This window comes from Phocoena phocoena, chromosome 18 (assembly GCF_963924675.1).
Source record: "Phocoena phocoena chromosome 18, mPhoPho1.1, whole genome shotgun sequence".
In the NCBI taxonomy this organism is placed as follows: Eukaryota; Metazoa; Chordata; class Mammalia; order Artiodactyla; family Phocoenidae; genus Phocoena; species Phocoena phocoena.
The window spans coordinates 76,945,688-76,958,102 of NC_089236.1; the positions used below are offsets into that span (position 1 = coordinate 76,945,688).

Sequence of the window (12,415 nt, forward strand, 5' to 3'; positions counted from 1 at the left end):
TTGTCTCCATTTGTGATTCTTGACACCCTTATTTCTTTTTCAATATTTTATCTATTACCACAGCAAGATTTGGGTACTTTAATATTAATAGAAATAGGATGTTAGGTCATTTATACTTTAGATATTTTATCATTTTCAATGAAGATATTATGAGATCCATATTTTTAAAATAAGTTAATTTAGAAATCTCCAGCCAGGACTTGCCAAATGAAAATCACTCTTTGACAGATTTTGTAGGCTATACTCTCTTAATGATTATAGTCTGTGGGAAAAAAATAGTAACATCTAAGCCTTCTGAAGATTTTTACTTTGAGAACTGTATAACTTGCAGATATTTTAACGGAATTTCAGAATTCTGTGTTAAAGTGTGAATAGTTAATTGCATTTATGTAGATGAAGCAGGGATTACTGTTTCATAAAATGCACACATTATGCCCTTGTTTTTATTACTATTCTGTACTTTTGATATTTGTTTGGTAGGCACATGTTGCTATGGACTCTTTGTCAAATCACTGGCAAGCTAAGACCCAGGAGAAATGCAGCAATCTATATATGTATTACCTGGAAACTGAGAAAATGAAGAAGATCATATGAAAGAAATGATGTGGAAAAGTGTCATAAGGCTAAGATATATATTTGAATTTAATTCAGTTTGACTGCCTTAGGAATTAGAATACACAAGGAAACTTAGTTTGGGAACAATTTGATAGACAAAAGTGCTTATTCCCCTTTCAGTAATAATAGAAGACTTTTAGTAAACACTTTGGGTTAAAACTTTAAAGACTGTAAGTCAGGTGGAAATGTATACATGAATAAACAATATATCTAGTAAAAGGTAAGATGATGGTTCTTTTTGGCCTGAGAAAGTAAATTTTAAAAAAAGCCAAGGCAAAATGGTGCTGTAGAAAACCCAGTTACCATTAGGGATTTTCTGTCAGCCAAGGAGAAGTGGAAGTGGAATAAATCTGTAAGTTAAATTTCTAGATATAACAGAAGCAAGAGAGACATTGATAGTCGTATCTATATGACTATAAGGTCGGTAGCAGCAATCAGATGACTTTGCAGGGAAACACAAGACAAAACGGCTGTAACAGCTGTGAGATTGTCCAACATATAGCTCTCCTGTTGTGGGGCTGCTAGAAATACGTCCAGCCTAACGTGCTCTTTTCCCTGCCTACAGCTGGTTTTCAGAATCAGCAACTATCAGTTCTAGGATTGCTTCCTTAATTCTGATACTCACCTGTCCTGCTGCCCCCATTCAATGGCGACACAGTCATCTCCTGCTCCCATTATTAAATACGTAAAACAGTAAATGAAAGGGGGTATCATAGAAAAGGGTTTCATGCATCTTCAGTCCAGGTGCATCCCAATGAGATCTTTCCGGATTGTGCCTGGTACTTCATTGTCTGGCTCAGCGGTGCCCAAAATATTAGGACAGGTTAGTCCCCATCTCAGCAGGACCCTTCCCAACATACAGAGGCTTCCCAGTGCTGTGATGGATTTTGAAGTTCCAAGTAGAGTATGCAAGGCTCCCCAAACACATTTGGCTGTGGAAACCCCAGAAAAACATTCTTACAAGTGTAGTGCAGATAAAAGCTGATGAAACTTATCAGTGAAGCTGGGGACAGGCGAAAGAGCCCCTGCTTTGTGGGGAGTCAACTCTACCACAATCCAATGTCACCTTCTCTGTTACCAGAGATGAACATGTAGTGAGAATACATAAGGATAGAATGTTTGAGAGTTTCAATCTGAGGTTAGGGATAATTAATTGGAGAGTCACCAATAATGAGAAAATCTCAACGAAACATTTTAAGAGGCATCCACTTCCGTCTCATCCCGAAGTGAGGATGACACCTGATCATAGTGGTATTATTCCTTGAGTTTACAGAGCCAGTAAAGTTTCAGGGCTGGGGTTCACCGGGGGTTTGTCTGTTTCCGTGTCTGTCCTTGTCTCTGCCGTCTCTCTGGATCTACCGTCTTCTTTGTGCTGGTTGGTGCTGATGGGGATTATATTGTGAATATTTACTCTTCAAGTCACCTGTAAACACCTTGAAGTTAGCTTCTTTGCCTTATACTTTTTATCTCACTTCTACATCCTCATCTGAGAACTGCAGACACTAAAATGCAAAAGGAGACCTCAAAAACATAGAATTATGGGCTTTTAGAGTTTGGCAGGGATCTTGTCCCATGATCTCATATAAAGAGCTACTTGAACCGTCCCTGGTATGGCAGTGGTCAGGGGCCGGGTTTGGAGAGGAACCCATCTCTTCACCTGGCAGAACACCATCGTTAGATCTGCTCTGCAGTGGTCTTTGAATCCTGAGGGATTTAATGTTTTCCCATGACGGTCAAATTTACCTGCTTTTCATAGATCCTATTCTCTGAATTAATATAAATTCCAATGACTACTTTAGAAAAAGAGATCGGTCCTCAATAAGTTGTAAGCCGCACATTTTCCTCTCAAACTCAGGATAATAATGGAAACACTGTTTTCAAACGATCTCTGGTTAACTTACTATGAGAATCAATTCCTTCCTTCCTTCCTTCCTTTAACATATTCTTTACTTGAGGGTCTGCTGTGTGCCAGGTGCTGGGCTTGCTCCTGAGAATAGTAGGGAAAGTACAAAATGAGATTAAACACGAATTCATTACTTAGTGTATAATTATTAATATGTTTACATAAATATTTTTATGCATGTCATGCATCAAATCTTAGCTTTCAGTGAGTCCTGTGAGGAGCTAGTAAAGGGCACTCTGGAAACTCAAGTATGGAGTGTCTGATCTGGTCTAAGACCTGGGCAGCAGTGGGGTAGACAGAAGGGGCATCTAATTGGAGGCACTGCCTTTGGGAGAACATTTCATAAATCCCAGGTCAGGGATTGCGGGTTGAGGGTGGGAGCCACGAGGACGAAGGAAATAGTGATGATATATTTTGAATTGAAATCAACAGTAATGTTGATTTTTCAAAGGTAGGCATTAAAGAAGGGAGGGAATATTAGAATGAACCCAAGCTTTCTGATTTGGGGAAATTGGGAGGGAGGGTGCAATTACAAAGCAAGCAAACACCAGCGGAAAAATCTTTCTACGTAGGGACCATGCATGCCTTTTTGAATATATGAAGCTCAGGACCCACGGAAAGCATCCACCTGGAGGAATCTAGGAGGCAGTTGGTTCTGGAACTCAGGAGAGAGAGAAAAGTCTTATCTGCATGCACAGGGTAACAGAAGCCCTTGAGTAATCAGATCAACCCATGAAAATGTGAAGTCCGAAAAAAAGAACATTTGAAAAAGGGTCCAAAGAAAGCGAATTAAAAGATTCGGAGAGAAACAGGAGGCTGCAAAGAAGACTGAGAAAGGGAAGCCAGATTTAGACGGCGAACCAGAAGCTTGCACTGTCGTGAAAGTCAAGGGGAAAAATGCCTTGAGAGCTTCCCTATGGCGTTGGGGGGACTATACTAATTACAGGGGAAGCTAGTCATTCAAACATGGAGAAGCAAACCTAAGAAATTTGCAAACTGCATCCCTAGATCGAATGTAAAAACATAGTAAACCTTATGTGGTTTCCCTTGTGTACATACCTAAATATTACAGTGTGGAACATGAAAACTGTAATAGAATATTCTAGACTAAAGAAAGAAAAAGAGAGGTGCTGACATCATAAGGCACTGGAGATAAACACCACGCACGAAGGCCAGCAGCACAAAATTAAGGGACAGAAAGTATGAAAGGTCTATATTTTCAGCTTATTGGTAAACAGACCCGAAAACTATATGTTCTCAGAGCAGGTATGAAGTATTCAGATTAGTGAAACAGACTTTTTACAAAGCAGAGTAAACATCAGACTGGTATTGGAGAATGATTCTGTAAAGGATGAATGAGGTGGGAGGGTCCTGGCTCTTTCATATAAGGTCTTAGTCAATAAGTATTTACTAAGTTTTGTGTGGTCCCCAAAAAACCTCCTGTAGGAAGAAATGAGAGGCTTAGTAGGAAACGTGATATCTGCACGGGCCTTGAGATGATACTGAACTTACCCGAACCATACCGGGCTCTTTACTAACGCTAGAACCCATGATTTCTTTTCTTAGCTTCTTTCTCAGAAATGCATATTCAACAGGCTTGCTCACGAAATTGTATCTTTTAATTGGATGGCTGACCTTTATATTCAGGCCATTAATTGATTCAGATGTTACTTGCGCCAATTGATTCAGATGTTACTTGCGCCAGGTCACTGGATAATCGTTAATTTGTCTCAAGTGTTACTCCTCACCTTGGAATTTAGTAGATTTGAAACTTGCCAGGGCCCCAAGAGAATGCTCGTGTGTTTTCATCTTGTTTCATAGTTTTGTTCATTGTTTAGTTTGAAACACAGTTTTCTCAACATAAATATCACACGTTTATTGTAGAAAATTGAAGGACACCCACAGATGTATCGAAATTTAATATCACTAACAATTCCATCACATAGAATATATTTTGATGTATTTTTAAATCAGTCTCTCTCCCCTCTCCCTCTTCCCTACACGTGTGTGTGGGATCTTCCAGGACCGGGGCACGAACCCGTGTCCCCTGCATCGGCAGGCGGACTCAACCACTGCGCCACCAGGGAAGTGCTCATCACATATTTTTCTGCAGGCCATTCTATTTATTTTTCACTTGAGATTTTTACCTGTCATGCGTACCCATGTTTTTAAAAGCCACATAGTTTTACAAGGCTTGTTGGAAGCTGTGTAAAACTCAGCCGTTCCCTTCACCTCTACCCTTCGAATTTTTCTTCCCAAATACAACCACCTTCAACTCTTTTAGATGGTTCCTCTGACTTTTATATGTATTTCGTGTTAAATAACTATGTTAATATTGCTACACCTTGATTTTTCATATTCAGCCTAGAAGACAGGGATTCAGCTATTGTTTGACACTCCCAGCCCCCGCTGGATACACCCATTCTGCCCATGTGCCCGTCTTCCCCTTTTCATCACCGCAAACTTCTGTCAGGTTAGTATTAGAGGTTTCTTTAGCGTGAACGTAAATGCCATTCACACCCCAGTCCCTTGGAATTCTACAATTACCTTTTCTTTCTTACAGGTTTTCTTTTCTTGGCGTGGTTTGTTACTTAGCATGGCAGCCATGCTACACATAAATATTTATGTGCTCCCAAAGTAATAATTACTGACCTCAGGATGTTTGCAGAGGGAGCTGTAAAAATTAATACAGGTTTTTAATTTTTTATTACCATAAAAAGTTGCAATCATTAAAATCTCAAAGCACACTTTCATCGTAATTAGCGCTGAATGCATAGTTCCTTAATGAATAAATGGATTCCCCAGCAGTATCACCTCCTATGTTATCTGCCCAAAAATCTAGAATCCAAAGGAAAATTACGTGCTCCTAGTTTTCTGTCGCTGCTTAAACAATGGAAACTGGTGGGAAAGTCTCTGCTTGGGACCAGAGATGCATGAAATTTCTGCTTCGGTTCACTAAGTTTTCATGATCTCAGGCAGGTAGCAGCTCAGCAGTCCTCTGGTTGGTCTGATTCAGGTAACAGGAGGGACAGGAAGGCCTGTGCCCAGACAACGAGTCCTTCCTTCTCAGCCCTTTTCACTGGTGGCTATCAGGGCTAATTCACTCTGTTACAGGTTTCTGCTGGTACACGCCGTACCTGACAGCATCCCTCTGACTGCTGCAGGGATTTCAACTCTGATGTCTCAGCTGAGGTTTGGGGAGAGATTGCAATTCAACGGCTTGGGGTAGCCAGGTTTATGTGTTTCTTCACCAGTTCCTTTTGGTGGCTTGAGTATTCAGAATAAAATAGCATTCTTGCCAACTGTCTATTTCAAGAATAATAAAGAGTATACAATGATGCAGAGTAGAGAGGGCAGGTACTACACAGAAATGTGAGCATTTGTCATCTCTGACGGCATCTGCTTGCCCTTTTGGGTGATTATCTACCATCCTTTTTCTTCATGATTTTAGGTTTCAATTTTGGGGGACTCTTTGGGTTTGCTTGTCTTTTTTTTTTTTACTTCAAACAGAAAGTCACAAAAATTATACTCATCCTCATCAGTTCACTCAGTCTCATGTAATTAATTTTTTTTTCATCTTGATCTTTTGTTGGCACTTTTATGAATTCATCAGTTTTTCCATTAGAGTTCTGAAAATGCTTATTCATGCAGTTCAGCAGTATGGTCAGTTACCAGAAACCTGTACTTGTCAGAGTCTTTTCCATGAATTCCTTGAAGAGCCCGTGAGCCACAACTACTGAGCCCATGAGCCACAACTACTGAGCCCACAAGCCACAACTACTGAGCCTGCACGCCACAGCTACTAAAGCCCACGCACCTAGAGCCCGTGCTCCGCAACAAGAGAAGCCAGTACAGTGAGAAGCCGACACACTGCAACAAAGAGTAGCCCCCGCTCGCCGCAACTAGAGAAAGCCCGCGCGCAGCAACGAAGACCCAACACAGCCAAAAATAAATTCAAAAAAAAAAAAAAAAAAAAGTAAGTGGGGTGCAAGAGAGAAATCCAACCAAACCAAACCTGCCATCTTTAATATTTCAAAGAGCTCTGGGCTGTACGGTCCTATGTCTAAACAATTTTTTCATTCTGTCCCATTTTCTGGATTTTAATTCTTAAACCTAGCTAAAAACTGTGCTTGCCGAGAAGGATGGGTGATCTAATGGTTGTCTTTGCAAATAACATATATAATAAGATATTCTTTCTCTTCCAATTAATTATTAGGGTAGCTACCATTTGTTGAGTGCCTAGCCCTGGGCTGGGTACCGCATAGGCTTATACTGAAGATAACGCTTCTACACATTATAGACTAAGAGTTGGCTCCACTTTGCAAACTGAAAGGCAGAACTGGGTGGTTTGCCCTTGGTCACAAAACCAGTGAGCCGAAACCCGGCACTCAGAGCCAGCCTTCCCTGAGGCCAAGCCAGATTCCCCCCATTTCTCCCGTTTTCCGCCACCTCTAACCCACACCTCCCCATCCTTTGTGTTCCTGTGTTGCAGCTCCCTGTGTTCTAACGTTCCATTTTCCAATAGTTTCACCAAACTTTTTACCTTAAGTAATGCAAAATAGTGGACAATACAGACGTACAAATTTACAGACTTCTTCTGTGTAAGAAACCCCATTTAGGTTTCTTGTTTTTATCTAAATATTTCCCTTTCTTTTGAGTGTGCATTGCTTGTAGGATAGAAAGTTTTCTTATTTAATATGAGACTCCATGAATAGTTCAGCAGTGAATATTATTGCATTTCCCAAACACAGGGTATTTTTGATCAAATGAATTGGAAAAATGTGGGGACAATCTTTAACTGGTTTCTTGGAGGCGATAAGCTAAATGTACCCCCAAATTTTATAGGGTATGGATTATAGTACAAAGTATTTTACAATATAGTTTGCAGTCAAATTTAAATCAAACAATTTATGTAATGTGTCAGATGATTATATTTGCGAAAAACATAATGAAAATCAAATTAAGTTTTATTAGCCCTTTACGGTTTATTATGTCTGAATATGTAACTATGCCAATAGATTGGTTTTTACAGTTTTTGCTCTTTCTTCCGTAGAGTTTGTGCTAAAATATTATAAGCACTTTAAAATATTAACAAATATACAGTCTCAATTTTTAAATAGCCGAAGCACTTGAATAGATTATTTAGAAAGGGGATACAGTAGCCATGAACATGTTAAGAAATAGCTTTTCCTAGAATTAAAACTGCGAATTTTAAAAAGCTACAGTTTTACAATATATACCTATATCACATCATCACGTTGTACATCTTAAAATTACACAGTGTTCTATGCCAATTATATCTTAATAAAGCTGGAAAAAAAGAAAATAAATGCAAATAATGGAGCTCAAATTTTAAACAAGATTTTGAGAGCTTGTATTCTTCTGTGTTTGACATTCTATATTTTATTCTTTTCCAAGGGTCTGCAAACTAGGTAGGCCCCATGAGACAAATCCAGCCCACTCTCTGTTTTGATGGCCTGTAAGCTAACATTTCCATTTTTTTTTTTTTTTTTTTATTTGGCGGTACGCGGGCCTCTCACTGTTGTGGCCTCTCCCGTTGCAGAGCACAGGCTCCGGACGCACAGGCTCAGCGGCCATGACTCACGGGCCCAGCCGCTCCGCGGCATGGGATCTTCCCAGACCGGGGCATGAACCTGCGTCCCCTGCATCGGCAGGCGGACTCTCAACCACTGCACCACCAGGGAAGCCCTAACATTTCCATTTTTAAATGGTGGAAAATATCAAAAGAAGAAGAGGGACTTCCCTAACAGTCCAGTGGGTAAGACTCCACGCTTCCACTGCAGGGGCCACTGGTTCGCTCCCTGGTCAGGGAACTAAGATCCCATGTGCCGTGCAGTGTGGCCAAAAAATAAAATAAAATAAAGTTTATTAAAAAAAAAAAAAGAAGGATATTTTGTGATCTGTGAAAATTATGTGAAATTCAAATTTCAGTGTCCAAAATGAAAGTTTGATAAGAACACAAAACAAAATGAAAGTTCTAACATTTCAAATTGTCAGTGATAAAATAAAAATAAAAGAATATATAAGTAGAAAAAAAAATATAAATACATAATTTAACAGTTTTAATAATTCATTCATTTATTTACTAATAATCGTTTTCTGAGCACATAGAGCCTGTATTAGATCCCGGAGATATAGAAATATCAAAGTATTTTCTCTCATGGAGCTTGAAATCTAGTGTGGGATATTGTCAATAAGTACATATGTGTGTGCTTAAGACATCGGATCATAATCATCACTGTGAGAAAATTAGAACAGAGTAAGGTGATGTGAAGTGATGAAGTATTGGGGGATGGGGACTTTTAAACAGCGATTCGATGAAGAAGCTGTAAAGGAACAGCCATCTCAAGATGCCCAAGGGAGAAAGTGTTCCAGGCAGCTGGACCAGCAGGTGAAGTCAGTGGGAGCCGGGCATTACGTGAGGGACAGGAAGGAGGCCTGTGGGGCTGGAGGACAGTGAGCCAGAGGCCGGTGGAAATAATGGGTTGGAGGGACGATGGGGTCCAGACGACGTGGCACTTGGAAGATGTGAGGGAGATTAGAGACACTCTCTGGTCTCACAATACAATTCCCAGTGTCCTTAAAACAAAAGCTTACAGGATGCCAATAGCATGTTCTCTGTCCTAAAATAATTGCGTGTGTGTTATATATTAGTTTGGGATAACCTTTACCTTAGCACAGGAGTACAAAATTTCCTATTCAAAGAAGAGAAACTCCTGGGATAAACAAGAATATAAAAAAGAATGTATAACTGAGTCACTTTACTGTACAGCAGAAGTTAACACAACATTGTAAATCCACCCTACTTCAATTAAAAAAAAGAAGAGAGGGCTTCCCTGGTGGCGCAGTGGTTGGGAGTCCGCCTGCCGATGCGGGGGACGCGGGTTCGTGCCCCGGTCCGGGAGGATCCCACATGCCGCGGAGCGGCTGGGTCCGTGAGCCGTGGCCGCTGGACCTGCGCGTCCGGAGCCTGTGCTCCGCGACGGGAGAGGCCACAACAGTGAGAGGCCCGCATACCGCAAAAAAAAAAAAGAAGAGAAACTCTGCAATTCAAAAGCACCAAATACCCACTCACACTTTTCTATTTTCCCTATCATGTTTGATGCCAGCATTCTTATATTTAAATGGAATATTTTGTGGCAAGGTGTTTGCAGACTGTAAATATTTGATTCCTCATCAGTGATTCTCCCAAACTTTGACCTTTCCAATACTCCAGTATTTCCAATAGTTTTAGCATCCCCGGTGACTCTCATCTGAATTGTTACTCTAATGAATGCTAAATTCTAACCTTATCATTCCTGCTACGTGTACCAGTTGGTATTCTATCACAAGGAAGAGCTTTCTTCTCCCCTGTAGTCAGGGATTCATTTCGTTACTGATATCAGTATGAACCCGTGGGTTCTCAGCTGCAACTTGACAGTCTAAAAACATCACTCAACCAAGTGATCAAAGTTATCTTCATCACCACCGGGTCAAGGAACATCAGGAGTCTTCTGGCACCTTTTTTTTTTTTTTTCCCCCAAGCTGCCTATGTCGTTTATTTTAAAAACAAAACTCTTCAAAGACCACATACCACTGGATCAGACACCCTAACCTCCTGAGGTAACAATATTCATGGGAAAGCTAGGATTCAAACACAGGTTGTGGTCCAAAGTCAATATACTTTCTACTACATGCTCTTCTCACCTTTACATCATAGTTACACCACTTGCCCTGATCCTGGTGTGCGAATTTTTCCCATGGTTGTCACTCATTCCAGGACGAGGGAGAAAGCCCTCTCCGTCTTCATCTTCCAGTCAGATCACCAATGTAATGTCCCTTACATCTTACTAAGAATAAAACCTCATTTAAACTAATTATAGGGAAGAATTGACTAACAGGTGTAAAATCCAACTTCCAGAAGCAGATTATGTACGTAACTTACGGTAACATAGTCTGTTAGGAACCCTTTGGAAGAAAAAGGCACTGTTCCCTTTTTGTAAAAATGTTTTAGTCTTACGTGGCAGAAAAGACTTTGCAAATGTGATTAAGGATTTTGAGGTGGGAGAGAGATCTGGGTGGGCCTTAAATGAAAAGGCACCACGGGAAGAACACAGTATCCCCTCTGTGGTTGCCTGCCAAAAATCTCATTGGAAGGACCTATGAGAGAAGGTCTTAAAGAAGAAGACAGAAGAACTGTTTCAAGTGGAAGAAGGCTAAAGGGAAAGGAAAAGAAAATGCCCCAGGTAACCCCTCATTCTGTCCTGAGCCACGGGGTGATAGCGATCAAGGATGTCATTGAAAAAATTAATGAAACTTGGATGTGGACTGTGCTTTATATAATGGAATTTAGTGATGCCAGACTTTCTGATTTTGATAACACTTACGCAAAAGAATATCCTTATTTTCATGATGTACATACTAAAATATTTAGGGGTGAAGGGACGTGGTGCCTGTGACTCACTTTTACAAGATTCAGGAAAAATAAAAGAGACAGAGAAAGCAAAAATAGGGGAAAAGTGTAAATAATTGGTGAAGTTGGGTAAAGGGTTTCCTAGCGTTGCCGTTATGCAGTTCTACACACTGGATGGTTTCAAGCAACTTGTTGCCTCACAGTTCTGTAGGCCAGGAGTCCAAAGGCGAGGTGTCGGCAGGGTTGTGCTCCCTCTGAAACTTATGGGAAAGCATCCTTCTGTGTCTCTTTGAGCTCCTGGTGGTCTCAGGTACTCAATGGCTTGTGGCAGTGTCCCTGCAATCTCTGCCTCGATCCTCACGTGGCTGTCTCATCCTCTGTGTCTGTGTCCCCAATAACCCTCTTTTTGTAAGGACACCTGTCATTTACTTTACTCCAGAATGACTGCATCTTAGCTATTCTCATCAGCAGTGGTCCTATTTCCAAATAGGTTCACATTCACAGGTACCAGGGATTAGGGCTTCAACATTGCTTTTTGGGGGGATGTAATTCAACCCATAACAGATATATAGGACTTCTTTGTACTATTCTTGCAACTTGGAGTAAACTTGAAGTTATATCAAAATAAAAAGTTACTAAAATTATTTGCATATAAAAAGTGGTATTTGTGTGTATAGTGTTAGGTAGTGTTCTAATTTCATTCTTTTACATGTAGCTGTCCAGTTTTCCCAGCACCACTTATTGTAGAGGCTGTCTTTTCTCCATTGTATATTCTTGCCTCTTTTGTCATAAATTAGGTGACCACATGTGCATGGGCCTATCTCTGGGCTTTCTGTCTTGTACCATTGATCTATATTTCTGTTTTTGTGTCAGTACCATACTGTCTTGATTACTATAGCTTTGTAGTATAATTTGAAGTCAGGGAGCCTGATTCCTCCAGTTCCATTTTTCTTTCTCAAGATTGCTTTGGCTGTTCGGGGTCTTTGGTGTTTCCATGCGAATTGTAAAATTTTTGTTCTAATTCTGTGAAAGATGCCATCGGTCGTTTGATAGGGATTACATTGTGAGAGTAGCAGCGACATACATACACTACCAAATGTAAGATAGTTAGCTAGTGGGAAGTAGGCGCATAGCACAGGGATATCAGCTCGGTGCTTTGTGATGACCTAGAGGGGTGGGATAGGGAGGGTGGGAGGGAGGCTCAAGAGGGAGGGGATATGGGGACATATGTCTGCATATGGCTGATTTACTTTGTTGTACAACAGAAACTAACACAGTATTGTGAAGCAATTACACTCCAATAAAGTTTTATATTAAAAAAGTGGTATTTGCTTATTAAAAGTCCACCAGGTACCTGTCATTAAAATTTCAGTTTTAATGTGCTGGGGAATTATTACTAAATGAAACAATCGGCAAGTTTATTCATTGACATTAAACTGCTACATAAACTAATAAAATGTTTATTTACAGGAAATGTGCATTTA

The 12,415-nt window shown here is 40.3% G+C and overlaps 1 protein-coding gene across 1 annotated transcript in view; it reads left to right on the forward strand.

The window, feature by feature from the left end:
* MYO16 (myosin XVI) overlaps positions 1-12,415 on the forward strand; it is a 404,938-nt gene that overhangs the window by 66,981 nt on the left and 325,542 nt on the right. The window lies entirely within an intron of this gene.